This window comes from Eriocheir sinensis, chromosome 65, assembly GCF_024679095.1.
Source record: "Eriocheir sinensis breed Jianghai 21 chromosome 65, ASM2467909v1, whole genome shotgun sequence".
Classification (NCBI taxonomy): Eukaryota; Metazoa; Arthropoda; class Malacostraca; order Decapoda; family Varunidae; genus Eriocheir; species Eriocheir sinensis.
This window is the reverse complement of record NC_066573.1, coordinates 2,563,403-2,588,797: the sequence shown is the minus strand read 5'-3', so window position 1 is coordinate 2,588,797 and position 25,395 is coordinate 2,563,403. Positions and strand designations below refer to the sequence as shown.

General features: G+C 43.4%; 2 protein-coding genes across 7 annotated transcripts in view; both read right to left on the bottom strand.

Moving 5' to 3' along the window:
• The window catches only part of LOC126987502 (G-protein-signaling modulator 2-like), a 105,344-nt gene extending 81,466 nt beyond the window's left edge, over positions 1 to 23,878 (bottom strand). For 4 of the 6 annotated variants that reach the window (XM_050844479.1, XM_050844484.1, XM_050844486.1 and 1 more), the window contains exon 1: positions 23,536 to 23,878. The gene's annotated coding sequence lies outside the window, so the exon portion shown is untranslated. The remainder of the gene's footprint in view (positions 1 to 23,535) is intronic. The other 2 variants (XM_050844487.1, XM_050844488.1) reach the window with 1 other exon arrangement.
• LOC126987505 (uncharacterized) overlaps positions 1 to 25,395 on the bottom strand; it is a 90,542-nt gene that overhangs the window by 3,521 nt on the left and 61,626 nt on the right. The gene's annotated exons all lie outside the window — the stretch shown is intronic.

Below are 25,395 nucleotides of genomic sequence, written 5' to 3'. Positions count from 1 at the left end.
AAATACAGACGAAGGAAGGCTGTTTCAGAGTTTACCAGTGAAGGGGATGAAAGAATGGAGATGCTGGTTAACTCTTGCATAAGGGGTTTGGACAGTATAGGGATGAGCTTGAGTAGAAAGTCGTGTGCAGCGGGGCCGCGGGAGGGGGGGAGGCATGCAGTTAGCAAGTTCAGAAGACCAGTCAGCATGAACATATCGATAGAGGATAGAAAGAGGCAACATGGCGGCGGAATTTAAGAGGTAGAAGGTTGTCAGTAAGAGGAGAGCTGATGAGACGAAGAGCCTACTCCACTCTGTCCAGGAGAGCTGTGTGAGTGGAGCCCCCTCACACGTGAGATGCATACTCCATACGAGGGTGGGCAAGGCCCCTAAAATGGAAAGCATCTGTGCGGGGGAGAAGAACTGGCGGAGACGATACAGAACGCCCAACCTCGAGGAAACTGATTTAGTGAGAGAGGCGATGTGAAGTTTCCAGTTGAGATTTTGAGCTAAGGACAGACTGAGGATATTTAGTGTTGAAGAAGGTGACAGCTGAGTGTTATCGAAGAATAGGGGATAGGTGTTTGGAAGATTATGTCGAGTTGATAGGTGGAGAAATTGGGTTTTTGAGGCACTGAAGGACACAAGGTTCCTTTTACCCCAATCGGAAATGCTAGCAAAGTCTGAAGTTAAGCGTTTTGCAGCCGCCAGTCTGGAGTCTTGTAATTCCTGTTGAGAGGGTCTTCTATTGAAAGAAGTTGAATAATGCAGAGTGGAGTCATCAGCGTATGAGTGGATAGGACAGTTTGTTAAGGAAAGAAGATCATTGATGAATAACAGGAAGAGAGTGGGTGATAAGCAGGGTTATTTTGATTTAAATCAAATTATTTAAATCAAGTGATTTAAATCAATTTAAATGAGTAAAACAAATCATGATTTAAATCAAAATTAAATATACCGTATTTAAGATGATTTAAGTGTTATATCAAGAGTAAAATATCTAATGATTTAAATTATGTATTTATGTATGTATATACACATATATATATATATATATGTGTATATATATATATGTGTGTGTGTGTGTGTGTGTGTGTGTGTGTGTATATATATATATATATATATATATATATATATATATATATATATATATAAAATAAATAAGGAAGAACATGTGAATCAGTTGTAGAGGAAAAGTGTCAAGTTTACTTGTCCTGCGTTGATCTTGTGCTGGTCCTGTAGCAAATCAGGCACCAGTGAATCATTGCCTTCTCTTACAAGAAAAATACTTAAAATCATTAAAAAAATAAACTTTTAGTCCTACTTATGATTTTTATGTGAAAACTTATCATGGGTAATGTGTATTAAACTATGGTTTCATTTAACATTGCCAAGTTTAATACAAGAAAATGGCCTCATAAGACTGAAAGAAATAATCAGTGTAAACAAACAAGGATTAATGCAAAAAAATCATTTAAATAAAAAAAAAAAATCCGATTTAAATCAAATAAATCGATTTTTTTTCTTTTTTAAATCATGATTTTTTCCAACCCTGGTGATAGGACAGAGCCCTGTGGAACACCCTGTTGATAGGTTTACGGGAAGAACAGCGACCGTCTACCACAGTGGAGATAGAACGGCCGGAGAGGAAGCTGGAGATAAAGGAACAGAGAGAAGGATAGAAACCGTAAGAGGGCAGTTTAGAAAGCAAAGACTTGTGAGGATGAACAGATAGATATAGAAACAAAAAGAAAAAAAAGAAAAAGAAATGAGGTCAAATGTATACTAAATAAACAAATCACGAAAGATGGATATGGACAGGCGATAATTAACCAGGTGTTGTAACAATGACCTGCAGGTAAGGGTGGACAGGGAGAGGAAAGGTAGAACCAGGTGAGTGCAGGCAGTTTGGCGGTGCTCGGTGCTAGAGGAGCGGGCGTGTGCAGACCAGGCCGCTAAAACTAGGTCACTCAACACAAGGGGCTTGACACACACTCTAAGGGGCTGCTGATTTGGGCTTTCCCTTGGTCTGGTCTAGAATGCTTTAGTCTAGTCTTGTGTGGTTTGGTGTGCTTTCTCGCTCCTTTGGTCTTTTCAAGCTTTCCTTGGTGTGGTTCATTCCTTCTCCGTTCCTTTCAACCCCCCTTTTGTCTCATCCGGTCTGGGCTCCCCCTCTATCCTTCCTGCACTCACTCCCTTCAGCTTTCCTTTGCTCTTCACTGGTCTAGTCTCTCTCTCTCTCTCTCTCTCTCTCTGAGTGGAGTAGGTAGATAGACACCTACCGAAACGGGCGTAAGCCACTCCCGGTGAGGTATATATGGGAAACGAGGAGTGCTGAAACCCTCCAAAGATCCTTCCCATGTCCTCACCTTCCATTTCCCTATTGTCTTGCCTGGGCCGCTACTATGAAAACCAAACATTGCTGTTTGTGTTTTCAAGGCTGTCAAACGAAGCTGAGAGCTTCGCTGTATTAAGTCCGTTAACACGCCTCTAGATTAAGGGAAACTCCTTAAAGCCTGTTGATGACTCCATTGACGAGGAAATTTATTTCCGAGCATAGACATGTTTTTGAGTATCGTGAATGAATATTTACAACGGTTGATATGCAATAATAATAACAATGTTAATGATGTATCAGGACACCTCTACTCCCGAATTTGACCTAGCTTTCGGCCACTCTTCTTGACTCTTTTGTAGCAGTGAGCAGTGGGCTTTTTTTTATTATTGTTTCCTTTTTTCTTTTTTTGCCCTTAAACTGTTCCCTCTACTGTAAATATATATATATATATATATATATATATATATATATATATATATATATATATATATATATATATATATATATATGGCTGAGTGGTTAGTGTGCCGGCCCTGCATTCGACGCGTTGTCCATGATGCTGGTTCGAATCCGCCGCTAACCACCTGGGATTTTTTAGTCACCGCCGAGTGGCCTAAGAAAACCCGCATGTTGTCCAGAAGACCACCCATCAACCCGGACTCTAGAAGAAGCTGTACAGCGCAAGTGAAATCAAGAATGAGCTCCGGGGGGCAGCATGAGCCAATAATAATGGCGCCACTATAAACAATTGCCTGCGCCATGACGGGCTCGGGCCGACCATCAGGCCCATATGGATTAGCCTACCGGCGCCATAGGCCACATGTAAAAAGAAAAATAATAAAACAAAATAAAATATCTTCCCTTGGTCATGGTCTGCTTCGTCACTCTTCCTACCTTCCTTCAGTCCTCTCTCTAGCCCCCCCTTGGTCTGCTCCTCTGCTCCAGCCCCTCTCTCTCTCCCTCCCTCCCTCCCAGCCTCCAGCCATCCACCTGGACACATTGCTTTTCCCCTTTGGACAAACAGCTTCCGTTTGTGAGGGCAGGGTGGTGGTGGTGGTGGTGGTGGATGTGGTCGTGATTCCGCTCTCTCTCTCTCTAAGCTTGTCCTCCTGTCAGTGTATGTCTGTGTGTCTGTTTTCCTACTTCTATATTTCTTCAACTTTCTATCTACTAATCAGTGAAATAATGTACCTATATAACAATACCTATCAATCAATTTACCTCTATCTATCCATCTCTTTGTCTGTTTATCCGTGTGTGTGACTGTCCATCCATCAATCTATCTGTAAATCAATCTGACTTTATCTACCTGTTCGAAATCCTTCTCCCTTTAGACCAATTAGACCTCATTACGACATTGTGTGTGTGTGTGTGTGTGTGTGTGTGTGTGTGTGTGTGTGTGTGTGTGTGTGTGTTAAGTTCACTAATTACCTATACCAATTAACTTTACCTGTGATTACTATTGCGCCATCCCTATTAAACAAGCAATAATCAAGGGTAGTTGCAATAGTAGTAGTAGTAGTAGTAGTAGTAGTAGTAGTAGTAGTAGTAGGAGGAGGAGGAGGAGGAGGAGGAGGAGGAGGAGGAGGAGGAGGAGGAATAGATAACAACAACAATAATAATAATAATAATAATAATAATAATAATAATAATAATAATAATAATAATAATAATAATAATAATAATAATAATAGTAACAACAACAACAATAATAATAATAATAATAATAATAATAATAATAATAATAATAATAATAATAACAACAATAATATGAACAGCAATAACAGTTACCATAATGGAGCACTGGTATGGTATAAAGGCTCAGTAATGGGATGGGTACCTAACCGCAGGTGTATGTGTGGCGGTGAAACACACACACACACACACACACACACACACACACACACATGGTAGGTTCAATGAGGGCGGATATATAAGGTCAGAAGCGCCATTATTTTAAGGTTAACATAACATCAGTGTGTGTGTGTGTGTGTGTGTGTGTGTGTGAGAGAGAGAGAGAGAGAGAGAGAGAGAGAGAGAGAGAGAGAGAGAGAGAGAGAGAGAGAGAGAGAGAGAGAGAGAGAGTGTAGCTATGCTTCTACTTAAAGCTGGTGTTTCCTCATCCTGGTATCACGCCCCCCTCCCTCCCCTTCTCTCTCTCTCTCTCTCTCTCTCTCTCTCTCTCTCTCTCTCTCTCTCTCTCTCTCTCTCTCTGTCTATCTATTTATATATCTCTATCTCTTTCATTCAGTCGATCTGTTAGTCAGTTAGTAATTCAGTTAGTAATTCAATCAGTTAGTCAGTCAGTCAGTCAGGCAGTTAACAAATAATTCAATCAACTAGTCAGTAGGTCAGTGAACCAGACACCCCGCCATCCAGTCAGTCAGCCAGGCGATCAGTCAGTCAGTAAGCCAACAAAACGTTCAATCAACCAGTCAATCAGTCAGTCAGTCAGCCAGCCAGTGAGTGAGTGAGTGAGTCAGTCAGCCAGTCAGTGAATCAGTCAGCAAGCCAACCAGACAGTCGACCAGTCAGTCAGTCAGCCAGCCAGTCATTCAGTCAGTCAGTCAGTAGGTTATCCAGCCAACTAAACATTCAATCAATCAGTCAGCCAGTCATTCATTCAGTCAGTCAATAGGTTATCCAGCCAACTAAACATTCAATCAATCAGTCAGTCAGCCAGTCATTCAGTCAGTCAGTCAATAGGTTATCCAGCCAATTAAACATTCAATCAATCAGTCAGCCAGTCAGCCAGTCAGTCAGTCAGCCAGCCAGTCCATTCAGTCAACAATATAATCAACCAGCCAGCCTATCAGTCAGTCTTCAGCCGATCCAACAATCAAACCACACAATCGATCAGTCAGTCAGTCAGTCAGTCAGTGAGGGAGGAAGTCAGTCAGCCACTCGGCAAGGTAAGCTCAAAAGCCAAATCATGAACGAGTCGAGGAAAAACAAATATAATCTTTCACGGCCGAGAGAGAGAGAGAGAGAGAGAGAGAGAGAGAGAGAGAGAGAGAGAGAGAGAGAGAGAGAGAGAGAGAGAGAGAGAGAGAGAGAGAGAGAGAGAGAGAGTGTGTGTAAAGAGAAAAGGGGGAGGGAGGGAGGGAGGGAGAGTAAAAATGAGAGGGAGTGAGGGCGGGCGGGAAGGTGGATAAGAGGGTAAGAAGGGAGGGAGAAGGAAATAATGGAGAGAGAGAGAGAGAGAGAGAGAGAGAGAGAGAGAGAGAGAGAGAGAGAGAGAGAGAGAGAGAGAGAGAGAGAGAGAGATGGCAGGGAAGACAAATCATAAGGAGAAAGACAATAATAGGAGGAACTGAAGGAAGGAAAAGGAAGAGGAGGAAGACGAGGAGGAGGAGGAGGAGGAAGAAGAAGAGGAAGCAGCTGCCGGCAAACATTCCCTCGTCTTTAACACAGCGTTGAACCCCCATCTCTCTCTCTCTCTCTCTCTCTCTCTCTCTCTCTCTCTCTCTGCCATTCTTCATCCTCAGAATAGTTTTTCAAAATCCTTTCTTCCCTCCCTTTTCCATTACTTTTCAATACTCCACATTCTCTCTCTCTCTCTCTCTCTCTCTCTCTCTCTCTCTCTCTCTATAGAGGATTCTTATAGATATGGAGGAGAGAGAGAGAGAGAGAGAGAGAGAGAGAGAGAGAGAGAGAGAGAGAGAGAGAGAGAGAGAGAGAGAGAGAGAGAGAGAGAGAGAGAGAGAGAGAGAGAGAGAGAGAGAGAGAGAGAAGGGGGGAGGGGGTAGGAATGCAAGGAATCAAAGAATGGTTGGGGTGCAAACAGGAGTATTAGGATTACGATTACGAAAAAGAAGAGGAAGAGGAGGAGGAAGAGGAAGAGAAATCGGGGTGGGAAAGAAAAAGAAGAAACAAAACAACAGAAAAAAGTAAAGGGAGTAGGTGTAGGAGTAAGAGGAAAAGGAGAGTTTGATTTAGTCGGCGCAACATCTGTGGTCATATGCCGGAGAGAGACAGGAGGGGAAGGAATTATAGGAGAAGGGAACAGACCCCAGGAGACGGGACACAACCCCCGATTAATACCTGGTACCCATTCACTGCTGGGTGGACAGGGGCGTAGAGTATCGGAAAAGCCGCCCAAATTTTTTCACTCCGCCCGGGAATCGAGCCCGGGCTCTCTTGGTTGTGAGCCGAGTGTGCTAACCACTGCACCACGAAGCCCCCGGAGTAGGAGGAGGAAACAAGATACAAATGGGATAGAATTTCATCCGCAATTATTTCCGCGGAGTTACCTGCATAAGTTTGATATCAATACCCAACTCAGAGCGATAATCTCTCTCTCTCTCTCTCTCTCTCTCTCTCTCTCTCTCTCTCTCTCTCTCTCTCTCTCTCTCTCTCTCTCTCAGTAATAAAAGTAGTAGTAGTAGTAGTAGTAGTAGTAGTAGTAGTAGTAATCTCTCTCAGTCAGTAAAAGTAGTAGTAGTAGTAGTAGTAGTAGTAGTAGTAGTAGTAATAATAATAATAATAATAATAATAATAATAATAATAATAATAATAATAATAATAATAATAATAATAATAATAATAATAATAACAACAACAACAACAACAACAACAACGTTCCATACAAATATCCCACAAATACGAGAATCATAATATACATTTATATCTGAATTCTTACACTTGGATGTCTCCCTTGAGGTGAATTTAAGCCACGAACCGCGCTTACTGACAGACTGCCTGACTCCCCGACTGACACGCCTAATGGTTGATAAAGTTTGCCACGTTGTTGTTACATAATTCAATAAGGTATTTCGCTGTGTGCAAGTTGATGTGCTTAAATATCACCCTGCCAGTTTTATCAAATGGTTCAGAAACTTGGCGCCATAGAAAAGGTCTGTACGGATAACTATGCACAGGAATGAAGAGAAAACTGCTGGGTAAAACATGGAGAGAGATAGAAGGGTAGGGGGGTGCTGGGTATAACATGAAGAGACAGGAGAGAGAGAAGGCTAGGTGGGTGCTGGATATAACATGGAGGGGGAGAGAGAGAGAGAGAGAGAGAGAGAGAGAGAGAGAGAGAGAGAGAGAGAGAGAGAGAGAGAGAGAGAGAGAGAGAGAGAGAGAGAGAGAGAGAGAGAGAGAGAGAGATGAGAAGATGAAAAAGAGAGAAAAGATGAAAAAGAGAGAAAAGAAGAAAATTAAGAGAAAAGTAAATAAGAATATGAAGACGTACTTAGGAGAGAGAGAGAGAGAGAGAGAGAGAGAGAGAGAGAGAGAGAGAGAGAGAGAGAGAGAGAGAGAGAGAGAGATGAGTAGTAGTCTCAAGGGGTCAAGTCATTACCAAAGGTTCTCTGTCTCTTAATCCTCTCTCCCACTCTCCCTCTCCCTCCCTTCCCCTACTGTCTGATTTCTCTTGCCTCGCCTTGTTACTCCTTCCTCCTCTTCTGTCTTCCTTCCTTCCTTCCTCCCTCTTTCTTCCTTCTTTCTCCTCACTTTCCTTCCTCCTTCCTTCCTTCCTTCCTCCCTCTTTCTTCCTTCTTTACCTTCCTTCCTCTTATCTCCTCACTTTCCTTCCTTCGTATTTCTTCCTCCGTTCCTTCTTTCCTTTCATCTTACTCTCTGTCCTAGCCTTCCTTCCTTTCTTCTTTCTCTCTTTATCATCCTTGTCGTCTCCTTTCTCTCTCCCTTCTCCTCCTTCATTCCTTAATTCTTTCTCTCCCCAATAGTCACCTTACTATTTAATGGATATCAAAATGTTAGAATCGGTGTAGAGGCGGACGACTAAGATGATTCAGGGGTTGAGAAACTTGCCATACGAGGAAAGACTCAGTCAAACTTGCATTCTCTAGAAAGGCGAAGGGTGCGTGGAGACATGATCGAGGTTTATAAATGGATGAAGGGCTTTAATAAGGGGATATTCATAAGGTTTTGTTGGTAAGAGAACCGGGTAGGACACGAAGTAATGGGTTTAAACTGGATAAATTCAGATTCAACAGGAACATAGGCAAAAATTGGTTTACTAACAGAGTGGTGGATGAGTGGAATAGGCTGAGCAGTCATGTGGTGAGTGCCAATACAATTGTCACATTCAAAAATAGATTAGATAAATTCATGGACAGCGAATCACGGGAGCTTAGGTTCAAAGGAGCTGCCTTGTACAGGTCTACCGGCCTCTTGCAGACTCGTACGTTCTTATGTTCTTATGTTCTTTCATCTTATTCTCTTGTCCTACCCTTCCTTCCTTCCTCTCAACTCTTTCCTCCTCGCCTTTTTTCTTTCTTCCTTGATCATCCTTGTTCTCTCCTTTCTCTCTCCCTTCTCCTCCTTCATTCCTTAATTCTTTCTCTCTCCAATAAGTTTCCTCCATCTCTTTCCTTCTTCCTCTTCTCTTCCATCAACGTGCAATCATTCCATTCTTCTTCTTCCTCCTCCTAACACCTCGTCCTCGTCCTCCTCCTCCTCCTCCTCCTCCTCCTCCCTCTCCCTCCTACTACACAATCATCCAACTTCTACAACTTCTTCTTCTCCTCCTCCTCCTCCTCCTCCTCCTCCTCTTCCTCCAATTTACTTTCTCTGCTCATCTTCCTCCTTCTATCCCCCCACTCTCCTCCTCCTCCTCCTCTTCTCCTAACCTGTCTCCACTACTTACATTCCACCTTCCTCCCCACTCCTCCTCCTCCTCCTTCCTGCTTTTATGATTTCCTCTCCTCTCGGTCATCATTCTTCCTCCTCCTCCTCCTCCTCCTCCTCTTGCTCGAGCATCTCTTATCTCGACTGGTTCCTATCCCTTTAACCTCTCTCAGGTCCTCCTCCTCCTCCTCCTCCTGCTGGGTGAGAAAGGTCAGTATCAGGGGTGAGGGTGATTGGGAGGGGGGACAAGATATCGACAAAGGGGGGAGGGGGAGGACGAAGGGGAATGAGAGGAAGGGAAGAGAAAGGAAAAAGAGGGAAAGGACAAGGAAGAGTAAGAGAGGAGAGAAGAAGGTAACGGCTGCATCTATTATTATTATTATTATTATTATTATTATTATCATTATTATTATTATTACAGATTTACGACAATCATTCTAAATTGTGGACTTCATAATAACATGAATAATAATAATAATAATAATAATAATAATAATAATAATAAAATAGTACTACTACCACTACCACTAGCCTACTACTACTAATATATACTTTTTTCTAATAATAATCATAATAAAAATAAAAATAATAATAATAATAGTAATAATAATAATACTAATAATACTAATAATACTAATAATAATAATAATAATAACAGCAGTCACATATATCAATGTTATCATTATTATTATTATTATTATTATTATTATTATTATTATTATTATTATTAATGGTAGTAGTACTAGTAGTGGTAATAGTAGTAGCAGTAGTAGTAGTAGTAGTAGTAGTAGTAGTAGTAGTAGAGAGAGAGAGAGAGAGAGAGAGAGAGAGAGAGAGAGAGAGAGAGAGAGAGAGAGAGAGAGAGAGAGAGAGAGAGAGAGAGAGAGAGAGTGTCAACACACGCTGGGACCCTTGTGACGTCACATTCCTGATGACGTCAATGGAGAGAGAGAGAGAGAGAGAGAGAGAGAGAGAGAGAGAGAGAGAGAGAGAGAGAGAGAGAGAGAGAGAGAGAGAGAGAGAGAGAGAGAGAGAGAGGTGAGGAGGGGAGGCAGATGAGGGAAAAAGGGAGAGGAAGGAAAGGGAAATAAAGGAAAGGACAGTGAGAGAAAGCGATGCGTAAGGGAGAGGAAAGGAGAGGGGGAGGGAAGGGAGAGGAGGAGGAGGAGAGGGACTGGAAAGAGAGGTTCAACTATGTACAGGGAAGCGAGGAGAGGAAAGGGAAGAGGGACAGGAAGGAAGGAAGAGAGGAGGAGGAGGAGAGGGACTGGAAAGAGAGGTTCAACTATGTACAGGGAAGCGAGGAGAGGAAAGGGAAGAGGGACAGGAGGGAAGGAAGAGAGGAGGAAGATACAAAAGGAATGGAAAGGAAGGGAAAGGAGAGGAGGGGAAGGAAGAGGATAGGAAGTGAGGGGAGCGGAAAGAAAATGAAGGCGAAGATAAAAAGACTGTAGGGACAAAAATAATGGGAGAGGGGAAGAAAGGAAGGGAAGGAGAGGGAGAAGAAAGAGAAGGGAAAAATGGATGAAAGAAAAAATGACAATGTGACGTCACCAACTCATTTAAAGCAAAGAGGGCATTGAGGAGGAGGAAACATGAAAGAGCAGTCAACAGAAAGCCTTTTGGTGTACGTATACGGCAGTGCGTATTCCAGGTGAGGTCTTACGAACGAGTAAGAAAAAGTTAACATGACTCGGGCAGGCGGTGGTTGAGTGGTTAGCGTGCGGGCCCCACATTCACCGCGCCATGGACGACGTCGGTTCGAATCCCCACGCTACCACCTGGGATTTTTCAGTCACCGCCGAGTGGCCTAAGACTACCCACATGATGTCCAGAAGACCACCCATCAACCCGGACTCTAGAAGAAACCGTGAATCAAGAATGAGTTCCGGGGGGCAGCGTGAGCCAAGCATAAATGGCGCCATTATAATAATTGCCTGCGCCATGATGGGCTTGGGCCGACCACCAGGCTCCTGAAGAAAGCCTACCGGCGCTACAGGCGAAGACGTAAAAAAAAAAATTATGCACGAAGTTCCTCAATATGAACCCAATCGTAGTATTAGCTTTTTTTACAGCCAGACTTAAGTGATTTGTATGATTTGGGGCACTGCTGGTAGCGACCCCAAGATCCGGGAAGGAGGAGAAGGAGGAGGAGGAGGAGGATAGGAAGGAGAAAGAGAAGGAGGAAGGAAAAAAAAAGGAAAGAAAGGAGGAGGAGGATTGAGAATGGGTAATAATAGAAGTAATGGCAGAAAGAGGAGGAGGAGGAGGAGGAGGGGGAAGAGGAGGAGGTGTAAGAGGAGAAGGGGCAGTAGATGAAGGAAGTGAAAGATGAAAGCCACACACACACACAAACACACACACACAAAAAAGAAGAGCTCGATGAGGTAAGAACGAGGAGGAAGAGGAAGAAGGAAAAGGAAGAGGAAGAGGAAGAGGACGTGAGATACTACCGTACATCCTCTTTAGATTCAGAGCAGCAGGGCAAACTTAATTATTCTCTCCCGCTCTCACCAAACACTCCTCCAGCCTTTATTCCATGCCACCCCCACCCCTCTCTCTCTCTCTCTCTCCATATGCCAACCACACCCATTCAATATCCTCCTCCTCCTCTCGTCTCCGCATTTTACGATTATTTCCCTCATAAACGTTTGGTCCTATTCCTGAGTGCAACCTCCTCCTCTTCCTCCTCCTCTACCTTACCTTGCCTGTACAAATATATCCTCGTGTGTCCTCCTTTCCTGCGTGACGGTGGCGAGGTAAATGTGGAATCCCGTTTTGAATATATAACGTCAGTGATAAGATAATCGTAATAGAGCCAAAGGTTACAGCTGACGAGGGGTACAGATGTGTAAAGAAATAAAATGGATTGGAGCCACAGTTTAAGCGGAAGAGAAGTACCAAAGAAAGTGCTAGGTCTATATACGCCAAGTCAAGTCATACGCAGGTTTGTGGAAGGAGACACGGCAGAGGCGTGGTTTATGCGTGACACTGCTTGGAGCCAAACTAGAGAATGTAGAAACAGGGATTTAGAGAAAACGAAGAAAGGCGGACTATTTTAAATCAATCACTTCATCATGCATTCCCTCACACCCCACACCGCCGTTTGTAGGCAATGGAATTACAGTCACGCAATAGCACAATAAAAAGACATATTTTTTCGTCAGTGGTTTGCCTGAACACGCTGTGATAGGAGGCGAGAATGCACATCCAGAGTGCACATACGGCCCCAACTTTAGTCACCCCTGAACTGGCGGGTATTTTTTTTTTTAGCTTCAAGTGACGTCATCCCGATGCTCCGCCCCAAAACCGCCTCTTGCGCGTACCGGTCGCAGTTTTGAAGAAGAGTGACTTGACTTGGTATATATAGACTTAGAGAAAGTGCGTGTTCAATGAAATGATGCGAACACGTTATTGAGTTCGTGGAAAGGAAAGGAGAGCAATGGTCATGAAGGTAAGAAATAAATGGATAAGAGGCACAGTGAAAGAGGGAGGGAAGTACTAAAGAAGGTGCGTGTTCAGTGAAATGGTATAAAGACACGTCATGAGGAGTCAGTGGAAGTGAAAGAAGAGCAATGGACATGAAGGTGCGAGAGAGAGGAAGACCAAAGGAAGACCAAAGTTGAGGAGGTTGGATTGCATGTGTTAAAGGGACAACATCGAGAAGTGTTTTAGGCCACAGGATCCAGGCAGCGTGGAACTGGAGGAGAGTATCGGGGCTAGAATAAAAGTGAAGGTGTACAAGACGGTAGTGAGGCCAGTGTTGTACGGAGCGGAGACATGGGCGTTGAAAAAGGTGCAAGAAAGGAAGCTGGATGTCACAGAGATGAGGATGTTGAGGTGGATGTGCGGGGTGACGAGGGTAGATAGGAAACGAAATGACCAGATTCGAGGTACAGTGAAGGTGGTGGAAGCGTCGGCAAAACCGCAGGAGAGGAAACTGCAGTGGTTCGGACATGTGAAGAGAAGCGATGAAAACTACGTGCGAAGGAATGATGGTTATGGAGGTGCAGGGGTTACGCCGGCGAGGGAGACCCAAGCTGCGCTGGAGGGACAGACTGAGGGAGGATCTCAAGGACAGGCAGCTGGTGGAGGAGCAGGTGGTGGATCGTAACCGGTGGAGACGACTAGTAAGGAGATGCGACCACATATGAATATAGGAAACGCCAACAGAGGAAGAAGATCGAGAAGTGTTTTAGGGGATAAAGTCATGAAGTTACACAACTTTCTACTCAAGTTCAACCCCAGGCAGCTGTCACACTCCGTAAAGCATGCAAGAGTACCCTCATTATTTCATGCTGGCAAACTCTCAAAAAGCCTTTCATGTCTCTATTTCCTCCTTCCTTTAACTTAAACGCTTACAAGGGGGGAGTAACAAAACACCTTCCCAACCAGAAATTTGGTAAGTTTACGGACTTTGCGGGATCAGGTTTTTTTTTTTTTTTTTTTTACGTCGTGGCCTATTGCGCCGGTAGGCTTTTTCCCGGTGGATCCTGATGGTTGGCCCAAAGGTTTCTTCCCGGTGGGGCCTGATGGTCGGCCCAGCCCGTTCTGGCGCAGGCGAGTGTTTATACTGGCGCCATCTTGCATTGGTAGAATCTAGAGTTCGGGTTGATAGGTGGTCTTATGGACAGCTAGTGAGTAGTTTTAAGCCACTCGGCGGCGGCTGAAAAATCCCAGCTTGGTGGCACCGGGCGGGGACTGAATTCGCGTCGTCCTGAACGCGGCGCCGTCACGCTATCCATTCAGCCACCGCCACTGCTGGAAGCTCTTTCTTACATCGCTTTCTTTCCCCTTGACCTGCCTCTTTCACGTTGAAAAAAGGGGTATATGGATGAGTAGGTAGATAAGACAAAGATAGAGGGATTGATCAGCGCAGAATTACTGATAGATTCATGGCTAGAGAGACAGATGGCAAATGGACCGTATTGGCAATACAGGCAACGCCACACGTGGCCAGTCGGTGAACTGTCAGCAGTACTTTCCATAGAATTCAAGTTCTGTACTAGAGTGCGTCTGAGGCTGCCACCAGGATACAGGGCCTTGGTACCGCCACCGATCCAAGGCAACGACTGCACACACTTTACTCCTACCCGATTTCCTGACTATTTGACATGGAGAAAAACTGAAATCGGGCAGGAGTGAAGTGTGTGCAATCATCGGCTTGGAGCGATGGCGGCATCATGGCCGTGTATCCCGGAGACAGCCTCAGACGCACTCTAGTCTATAACTTGAACTCTATGGAAAGGACAGCTTGGAGTTGAGTGGCCACATGAGGCGCTGCCTGTACAGCCAATACGGTCCATTGAGCGACTGAGTGATATAGATAGACTGATAGATCGAAACATATACATGGAGATAGATATTCTGAGTGGGATAAAATACAGTTTGACAGATACAGAGAGAGGCAAACAGGTATACAGATAAATAAAAACGTGTATGATGGATTTAAGTATGTACATTTAGGCCCTAACGAATAAAAGATAGAATGCCTTGGGTGTGGGATTGGGATCAGCCCAGGGCGGTGAAAAGAGGAATATGTGGGAACAATGTGAGGGATGCAAGGACCGCGCGATAGAAGAAAAGGGGCCGCTCAGGATTTTCATATAATGGCCTAGAAGGGAGGTGTTGGATGGGGGGAGGGGGGGGGTTGGGGGACAGGGGCAGGTATTAAACTCTCTCTCTCTCTCTCTCTCTCTCTCTCTCTCTCTCTCTCTCTCTCTCTCTCTCTCTCTCTCTCTCTCTCTCTCTCTCTCTCTCTCTCTCTCTCATTACCTTCAGCTCTGTGCTCTGAATCCTTTGAAAACTCTGTAGTGGTTTCTGATGTTCTCTCTCTCTCTCTCTCTCTCTCTCTCTCTCTCTCTCTCTCTCTCTCTCTCTCTCTCTCTCTCTCTCTCTCTCTCTCTCTCTCTCTCATTACTCTCTTTGAAAGGATTGGGTCTTCATTTGTGCTGGAAATTGCTGTTCCTGAGGCAGTGTCCACTATAGCTTTGTCCTCTGGGTAACATATTATAGTATCAACAAATAGTTCCATCAGGGGATATTTATTTCTTATATGGTCCTTGTTGTCTCTCATGTGCCAGAGAACTTGGTAGCAGCAGCATCTCTACCCTCTCTTCTGTCCTCCTAATACCTAAGGCTCTTCGTCTCATCAGCTCTCCTCCTCTTACTGATAGTCTTCTACCTCTTAAATTCTGTCGCGATGCTGCCTCTCTTTCTATCTTCTATCGATGTTTTCACGCTGACTGCTCTTCTGAGCTTGCTAACTGTATGCCTCCCCCCCTCCCACGGCCTTGCCTCACATGACTTTCTGATCAAGCTCATCTCTATATTATCCAAACCCCTTATGCAAGAGTTAACCAGCATCTTCACTCTTTCATCCCTCACGCTGGTAAACTCTGGAACGATCTTCCCTTATCAGTATTTCCTCCTGCCTTCGACTTGAACTCTTTCAAGAGGAGGGTATCAGGACAAATCTCCTCCCGAAATTGATTTCTCTTTTGGGCCACTCCACTCTATTTAGGAGCAGTAAGTAGCGGGATTTTTTTTTCATTATTGTTTTATTTTTTTTACGCCCTTGCACTCTCCTCAGCTGTAAAAAAAAAAAAAAAAAATTTGCTTGTCTGTTATACTAAAAGTCCTTTTAACCTAAACTAAATTTTTTTTTTTCATTTGGGATATGTGCATGGAATAAACATTTCAAAAAGTGTTCTCAATCGTTCTAAATTGCATTAGTGTACACGGTACACCTGAGGCTCTGTAAACATTTTTGTTTTGGCCTCCTACAACTTTTTTCATGTTTTTTATTAACTGCATGGCATGGCATGGCCTTTCAAAATGCTTGGGTATCTGCTTTCAGATTTTAAGGACACCTTCATGGAAGAGTGGGACGTATCACATTCATCAATTAACTTTTAACCCGGTAGCAGCGGGGATCATGTTTCTTAATGGTCCCTCCAAGCAAGAAAAATGAGAAAAAATCACCACCCACACAAACCATTTCATAATATATATCAAAGCATTTGTGATCAGTTTACGTATCATCTATTTTAGGGGGTTTATATCATGGCACAACACAACACGGTGAAGCCACAAATTTGGCCTGTTGCTGCTACCGGGTTAATTTCTCTAAAACCAAATTCTGCAATACGCACTGTGTCTAACACTCTGCTGTTCATTCTTTTTACAGGCACATCATTCTCATAAGATACAGGAGCAAAAATGCCACAAATTTACAAACCCCGATCAAAACTGTATACGAAGGCTGCATTTACGACAGTTGTTCAGGAGGTTGCAGATGGTGCATCAGTGAGGTCTACAGCTAAGAAATATCATATGTCCATATTCATACTTCGCCAAAGATACCTACACAGTCAGGGCTTGATGTCACTCGAGAAGCAAAGAGCAAAACCCCAACTGTCACTAGAACTAGAGGAAAAGCTTGCTGGCTACATAAAGCGCATGGTTGAGTTAGGCTTTGGTCCCACCCTCAATGAAATGATTGAAATTATTGGAAACTACTTAAGGGCCAATGAGCTGGATCATGTGTTTAACCCCTTCACTATGGCCGGCCCAAAACAGCGCCCCACACCGCATCTGAGATCGCCGCGTACGCCAAATTTCAAATGTCGCTATTGAATATAACAAGCGTTCAGCCATAAACTCAACACAATCATCATGTATTATATATGAAAACATGCAGAATTAAATGGTGCACATAAAGAAACTCACTACGGACAGGCCAAAACAGTGCCCCACGCCGTATCCAGGATCGACGCGCGCGCCAAATTTCAAATGTTGCTATTGAATATAACGAGTTTTCAGCCATAAACTCAACATAATCATCATGTATTATATAAGAAAACATGCAGAATTAAATGGTGCACATAAAGAAGCATAAATTATTTGATAATTATGAGATGTAAGCATAAATATAGAGATAAAATAACTCGTATATTGGCTAGAGCGAGCCAGGACGCAGTATGTTTGTCCTTGGATATAGAACGGGGCACGCAAGGACGCAGGATACGCGTCCCTGTGTTGAAGGGGTCAATGAAAAAAATCCAGGTTATGACTGGGCCAGAGGTTTTATGCAGACACAAACTCCCCTTAAAAAGAGTGGACTCATGCAAATAGCCAGGAAAAATGTAACCTCTGACCCATTTGTGATATACTATGGATTCTATTCAGTGCTGCAGGCTGAGGTTAACAGATTGGGAATAAGTGATAGACTAGAGTGTTTTTTGAATCTTGATGAGAGTAGCTTTCCCTCAGATCCTTCAAAATGAAAAACAGTGGGACCTGTTGGAAGTAAAGCAGTTCGTGTTATGTGGTGCTAACAGAGAAAATACAACAGTGCTTGCTGTGTGCTGTGCTGATGGAACAGCTCTTGATCCTGTGATTGTATTCAAGGGGAAAAACATCACGAGTAACTGGCGTGGGGAAGAAGTTCTACCTATCACGCAACTAGCGACTGTGGTTGGATGACGACAGACATTTTCGATGCATGTTTTGAGACATTTGTGGAGAAGACAAAGGAAACACACCCACAGCTACTTTTGTTTGCCGGCCATTTGACACATACTTCTGCTGAAACAATTGAGCTGGCAATGAAACAAAACATAAGCATACTGAAGCAGCCAGCCCACACCACAGATGTTCTGCAGCCGCTGGATGTGTCCTGCTTCAACCCTCTTAAAACCTACTATGAAAACACCTTACTGCCAGAGTTCATCAAACTGGAGCACAGGAGCCTTTGCGCAAGGCTGACTTTGGCAATCAGATCAGAAAAATTTGGCAGCTTGGCTTATCTGAGAAGAACATAAGGTCTGCGACGGGTGAATGCTGGTAACCCTGTACAGGAAGATAGGTCTCCAGTGCTGACAAACCAACCAGGCAAAAGTCCTAAATGTGTTACATCTATTCAGCCTCGTCCAGGACCATCTTCTGAATAACCTAGCACATCCCGTCACGTGCCTGCACAACATAAGTTGGTCTTCAACCCTAGCACAGCTTCTACAAGTCATGTTCCAAGGCTAGAGAAATCACCAAGTAATCTCATCAAAGAACTACAGTGCCATACACCTGACGGGATGCGCTATGTTGTCAGCTTAGTGCCTAAGGAAGATGAAACAACCATAGACCAAAAAATCAAGTCACGTGGCCGTCCTAGCCCAACAGCTCCTCCAGCAAAGCGACATCGCATCTCCATGCATGGGGCTATCTTAAAAGATGCAGAATACAGACAGCAGCTAAAGGAGAAGGAAGTACGTAGCTACAAGAGAGCAGCCAAAAAAGAAACCAGTTCAAGATGAATTGCCTGAATCAGATGTGGATTCCCCAACAGAGTGCATTACTGATGCTGAAAGCTCAGGTTCTTTGGAAGACGTTGATGATACTAATGTGGACACAGCTTCCAAGGTGTAGTGCTGTTAAGGAGGGGGAATTCTATGCAGTGTTCTAGGATAAGCCTTGCACATATTACTGGGGAAAAGTTGTAAAGCTTTTCAGGGTTGAAAGTGATGATGATGTAACAGAAGTAAAAATGACATCCTTGAAATGCTTTGTTCCTCTAGTGATCCTGACTGTCTTAGGTGGGACTGGCCAAAGGAAACTGATGTGCACATTGTCACATGATGGCGCCACTATAAACACTCGCCTGCGCCAGAACGGGCTGGGCCGACCATCAGGCCCCACCTGGAAGAAGCCTAAAAAAAAAAAAAAAAAACCCTATCACACTTCCTAGCTGGTCCAGCTCAGCCTCATGTGGAGGAGGCACACGCCGCTGCTTGTTTTAACCCCTTCACAACGGCCGGGCCAAAACAGCGCCCCGCGCTGTATCTGAGATCGCCACGCGTGCCAAATTTCAAATGTCGCTATTGAATATAACAAGTTTTCAGCCATAAACTCAACACAATCATCATGTATTATATATGAAAACATGCAGAATTAAATGGTGCACATAAAGAAGCATAAATTATTTGATAATTTTGAGATGTGAGCATAAATATAAAGATAAAATAACTCTTATATTGGCTAAAGTGAGCCAGGACACAGTATGCGCGTCCTTGGATATGGTACGGGGCACGCAAGGACGCAGTATACACGTCCTCATGTTGATGGGGTCAAGAGTTTTCCAAGATGTGGGTTCCCCACTGGCAAGCGGTAAATATTGGTGTCTTCCTGTGCCTGTCTTTGATTTCATTATGTAATATGTCAATATTTTGGGGAGGGATTTTTCTGTTAAAACTGTCATGTTCCAGCGCTGAAGCGCATTATTTTCATTGTTGCTGCATAAAGCCTCTACATTCACAGAGATACATTTCTTGTGAAGTTCATATTTTATTTCCTTGAATCAAATGAGCTACAGATATATATGTTTTTCATGATGGTGCAAATATTTTTCATGGATGTTTAATTTATATGTGCTATGGTGGAGCGCTGAAGTGCATTATGTTCACTGTGTTGCTGTGTAATACCTCTAAATACAAAGGAGAACATATGCTGTGCATTTCACATCATACGTAGTTTAAAATTTTAGTTGAGATATAACCATGTATTTTATCACCCCAAAGGTGATATGCTCTCACTCCCTTTTGGGGGGAAAAGAAAATCCCCTATTTTTTGTAATGGTCTTAGGTTAACTGCAGGGTGAATTTCAATGATATACCATTACATACATCTACATGAAGCAAATGTTGCAGTACAGTCAAACCTCGGTTTTCGTATACCCTAGTTTTTGTACAATTCGGTTTTCAACGACTTTTTTCGTCAAAATTTTGTCCCAGTTTTCGTACATTCGCTCATTTTTCGTACAGTTGAAAATGGTCCATACCAAACGCGTCCGCCAGCCCGCGTGACTCGGCCACTCATTTCCTGGAATCAAGCGCCCACACAAAGCATCCCATGCGTTTGTGACTCACAGCTGTAGCTATGCTTGTCTAGCAACATCATCCTCGAAGGAAAACGTAGCATTTCCAAGGTAGCTACCTCTAGACCTCCCTTGAACCTTTCCCTTGGGACATAATTAGGAATTATATCATCAATTATGTATGATGAAGTTCTAGTATACCTATTCTCTTTGGCATTAAATACGTGAATTTCAGTCCACCTTGACCCGAGGCCAAATACGAGGAAAAAATTAGATACAAACACGTTTATAAGAATTTGGTGTTCAGGCGAATGAATAGTCGTTATGGAAGGGGATTCCCCTTCCAAACAATAACCTCTCCTCCTCCCTCTCCCCTCCTCGCCATCTTCCACACGCCAACAAGAGTTTTCAATAAAGGTAAAAAGTGATGTTCAATGTTCATTTATCCATTTCATTAGCCTCAGTTTTCGTACATTCGGTTTTTGAATGGATTAATCACGAAAACCGAGGTTCCACTGTAGCTACAATTTGTTTTTCACAAAATCTTGATATAAATGTGTCGGAGGAAGGTTAATTTTTTTTTCACCTCAGATGACTAAAATAATAATAATAATAATAATAATAATAATAAAAATTACAATTTATTTACTCTTATTAATATTATGTATTTTTAATGCCTCCTACTTTTCTCGGCGGAGGGCACAGTGCCAAGGCTGTTTAATAATTATAATCGCTGGCCTAATAAATTAACAAAACAACTGTAAGTGACATTATTAATAATTTATAACTCTACAGACTATACTTGACAGTATTCATCATTGGTGTTGCACATTATTATACTAACATCTGTTTCCGAAGCAGGGGTGTGGAGTCGGAGTTGCTACTTTTGGCCGGAGTCAGGGAGTAAAGATATCTCTAACTCCATATCCTTTACGATTTGTGTGATGTTGTGTGACTGGGTGTGGTGTCGTGTGTTATGTGGCTCGGTTTGATTTGTATACCACCGTACTTCAGAAAAGGGGAAGTGGGAGGAGGGTGGAGTCAAGTGGGTTGCACCCTTAAAATTTCCTGGAGTCAGAGTCAATATTTTCTACATCTGACACCACACCCCTGTTCCAATGCTTCACAGAGGTTTCACTACCCGTGGCGTTCGCGCAAGAGGTTTCGCTACCTAACAGGAGTCCGGTTCGCCACCGAGTGGTTTTGATACCTGAACGTTTCACTCTTTATAGATGTTTCGGTAATTAAATGCTTAGACTAATCTTACCATAACCGTTCCGTTTTCTTGTGAGGCGGAAAGTCTGAAATCTTTAGTTTAGCCAGACTTGCTCCACAGTCATCATTCTGCTACACAACAATTAATCTTTTAGTGCTTCAGCTGTAAATCATTATTGTATTTTTTTATTTATTCTTTTTAGGCTGGCATCGCCGACTGAATGGTAAAACTGGCAGAGCGGACTTGGGCTTTTACCCTATAGTCACACTCCTCCGTGAAGAAGCGGCAGCCGTAGAGCTTCAGATGCACCTCATATCTGAAAACATTCTCAACAAACGCAATCAAACTATGTACGCTCGATTGCATGGCCGTCTCTTCGACCTATAGGACAGATACGAGGATGGCAACCTTTGCACTGAAGCATTTCTAAGAGCTTGCGCAACAATAGTTGGTCTTGGACCTAACCCAACGTCTGCGGCAATGAATGATTCGTAACTGAGACTCGAAGAGGCGGCTTGCAGGAGCGGCATGTTTTTAACACTTTCAGATTTTTAACCCGCGCACTGTTTATTACGTATATCTACGTAGAACCTTTTACGGAAGTTTTTAGTACATATACAGGATCCTCCGATACGGAAGCTCTTCGTTAAAAAAATTCGGATAAAGAAAGTGAATATAGGACATTTTTTCGTTCACGAAAGACAGAATCTGAAAATCTGAAAAGTTTCGACAGTTTTCTGCGCCCTCTGTATGTATCAAGCCGTTCCGCCGGTCGCTTGCTCCCACCTCACGCCTCCTCGTGTTTTTATCTGCCTCCATCATAAAAATCCCCAGCCCGGTCCTGATATGGCAAGCAGGAGTTTAAGATAGCGAGTCTGTAAAAGGCCATCACAGTTACTCGAAAGAGGAGCTCTGAGGAAAGCAAAAAGGAAAAGAAGTCCATTTCAGCCAAGAGAAGCTTATTTCAAGCCAGCAGCACAGTTACAGCCAGCCAGCACATCAGCAGCAGTGATCCCAGTGCAGTGATCCATTCTCAAAGGTCCAGTCATCACTTAAGCATCACTTTCTTATCGAACCCTTGGCACTCGAACCAAAACACATCAAGCCACGGAGAAACGTGATGGAGATGGAGGGGTGGGGGGAGGGTGGGTGAGGTTTTGGTGGTGTGTTTGTACTGGTGTGTTGACACACTAGAGCTCTAGGCCTTTCTGGAGGGAAGTGAAGGCCAATGTTAACATGAGATGGATGATGATGACGGAGTTAGTAGAAGATCTAGCATACATATGTGCATTGTAATTTCTATAAAATAACAGTAAAGGAATGTGAAATGGTAATTTAATTAATTATTTTATTTTGTATATTTAAGTTTGTGGAGAGAAGTAAATTGCTTTAGTTTTTATATTTTTTTTTTTTTTTTTTTTTTTTTTTTTTTTTTGGCCTGGTTATTAACCCCTATTTATTAACAATCAAAGCGATATCTGAAATCGTCATAAAAAGTTTTCAGTCGAAGGTTTTTTTAAAGTATTTAGAGGTCCCTTTGTATATTCAATTTCCTTTTTGAGCCATTTTACGGCCTTTAATTTTGTTTGTATTGATAATATTTGTCAGTCAACATATGTAAATATCAGAGCAATAAAAAATAAAAAAATTCTGATTTTATGGGGCAAATAAAAAATATACAAAAAAAATGCAACCTACCATGACCTCTTTCTCTGACAAAGGACATCACTGTATACGAGTTAAAGGATGCAGGAGATCTGCATGTTTTTTGTTAACATTTTTAAAATTTTAATAGGTTTTCTTGGTGAGTAGCGAAACCTCTCCTTTCAAGTGGCAAAACAACTAGCACGCGAAGTCATGGAGGTGCGAACACCCACAGGTGACGAACCAGAAAGTGACGAAACCTCTGCTACCCGCTCCAATGAATATCCTATATTATCCATGATATCAAACACTCTGTATGACAGCAGGTTGCCAGAGCATGATAACTGAAACCTCAGATTCTTGCACCACTCCTCTAGTTTGATATTGGTGCTAAAATAGCACCCTGCTAATACTACTACTGTTACTATTACTGATACTATGACATAACCAACAACAGCAGCAGCAATATGTGACTACAAACAACAAAAATAATATATTATTAGATAACCAATGAGTGTCCCTTTCCTCTATCTGAAGATAATAACTTCACTGGATTAGGGGAACATCAAACTCCAACAATGCCACGATATTATGGCTGGTATTATAAGAGTTTCGCTTCTCACATCAGCTATTTCTAAAGGCCAAAGAAGGGGTCAATCGGGCTCTAATGAGTGTTTCTTTAGGTTCACGGTACAAAAGAGGGGTCAAACTATCACCAGGGCCATAAAACTACTCCTGGAAATGCCCACAACTCCTACGAAAGCCTTGTCACATATGTGTTCTTGGGCGGCGAAATGTCTTATAATACGCCCCAATATTTCATGGGAAAAGGAGAACCCCGAGGGGTGGGGAGGATAGTGAACGTGCCCGTGCCCCGTGGAAGCCCCGCCTTACCTGGGCAGGCCGCTGTGCTGCTGTGTCCCCGCCGCAGTGAGCCAGCGCGACGCTCAGCACGCAGGGGTCAGGGCAGGGCGGCGCCACACAGCACTGAGGAGTCAAGGCACGCCAGGCAACACTCGGGAGTCCGCGCCACACACCACAACACATCCACCACAGCACAGCACTCAGGGGTCGGGGCGGCGCCAGGCAACACAGCACAACACTCGGGAGTCTGGCCACACAGCACAACACTTCTTCTTTAGAGTTTGAGTGAGGGCAACACACCGCAACACTCGCCACACAGCACAACACACCCACCACCACAACAACAACACTCCCACCCCGGCCGAGGCGCCATCCCGCGCTGGGGACACCACGGTTGCCAGATTATCGTACTCAGAGCCGCGTATTTACCGGTTTCTGGCCCATAACTGTTACCAAGAAGCACCATTTATTAACCATTTAAATAATAGCCATATATTAAGGCAGTTATTTGGGTGATGAAAGCAGTTTTGGGGTCGGAAATCGGCGAACAAAAGAGGCAGAGTACGACAATCTAGCAACGGAGCACACCCGCGGCACGCCCTCTTCACTCCTGGCAGGCCTCAGGAAAGCCCTACACGCCCTTATTGTCGATGCTCTACTGCTGTGCTAAGCCATCACTGCCCTTGGTGTGTGCCCCATGTGCTGCACGAATTGCCGCCACCACATAGCCCAAATCCAAGACTGTCCATCACGTCAAGGTCATCAACGGCTCAACACAAAACAAAGTTCCAACAATCCTTCCCTCGTAAGACAATTACACACTTTATGCACAAAAGAAATGATTCCCTCGCATAAAAGTAGAATTATTTTAAAAGGATTTGTAATGCTATGCTTTGAAACATTATAAGTCAACGGAATTCTGGACACTGGATGACTTGTTAAAAGACTGTGATCCTATTCCTGCGAGTTCGTGCAAACATGTGTCTATTTGAACTAGGGAAGGCTCCTCCATTTGAACCACGAGTCCATGACCCTCACGGCCCAGCAGGATATGAAGGCCTGGCTCTCCAACGGGTCACCTGCACAGCAAGAGCAGGACTCCCTGTGCGCACGACACCCTACTGCCAGCCGAGGAGTCCTTCCCACTCATGATAATAAAAGAACATGTATGGCATACTACGTACTACATAGGTACTACTGAAATAAAATAAAAATTATATATATATATATATATAGATATATATATATATATATATATATATATATATATATATATATATATATATATATATATATATATATAGATCTCTCTCTCTCTCTCTCTCTCTCTCTCTCTCTCTCTCTCTAGCTTTGCTCATTGGGTGCCTTTTCTCAGTGTGTTTTCCTTTCTGTTGTACCGAGTTTTGAAAGTATTGACACAATTATGGGCTGGATATAACTTCTTCAGGCAAGCTGTTCCACTTATTCACTACCCTTGCATCAAAGGTCGAACTTCCCTCTCTTGAGTGTTCGATCTGTGCCTTGGCTTACTCAACTTGAGGCTGTGTCCCCTTGTGAGGATGGTGTTTGTATTAAATTGCACTATGTAAGATGTAAAAATAAAGAGAGAGAGAGAGAGAGAGAGAGAGAGAGAGAGAGAGAGAGAGAGAGAGAGAGAGAGAGAGAGAGATTTACATAGAAATTCAGACCACACAAACCCAAGGATTATATACTATAAGGATAACTCACTAAGCATTTGTTTTACCCACAATGCACCGCGGATGACGTCACACATGTACACAAATGATGCTGGGCGAGAAGGTTCACTTAATTCGCTGTGTCCTCACCGCAGTGTGCTCAGTGAAAATGGTGATTAGTGCATTATATGGGTGTTACAGTGGCTCAACCTAT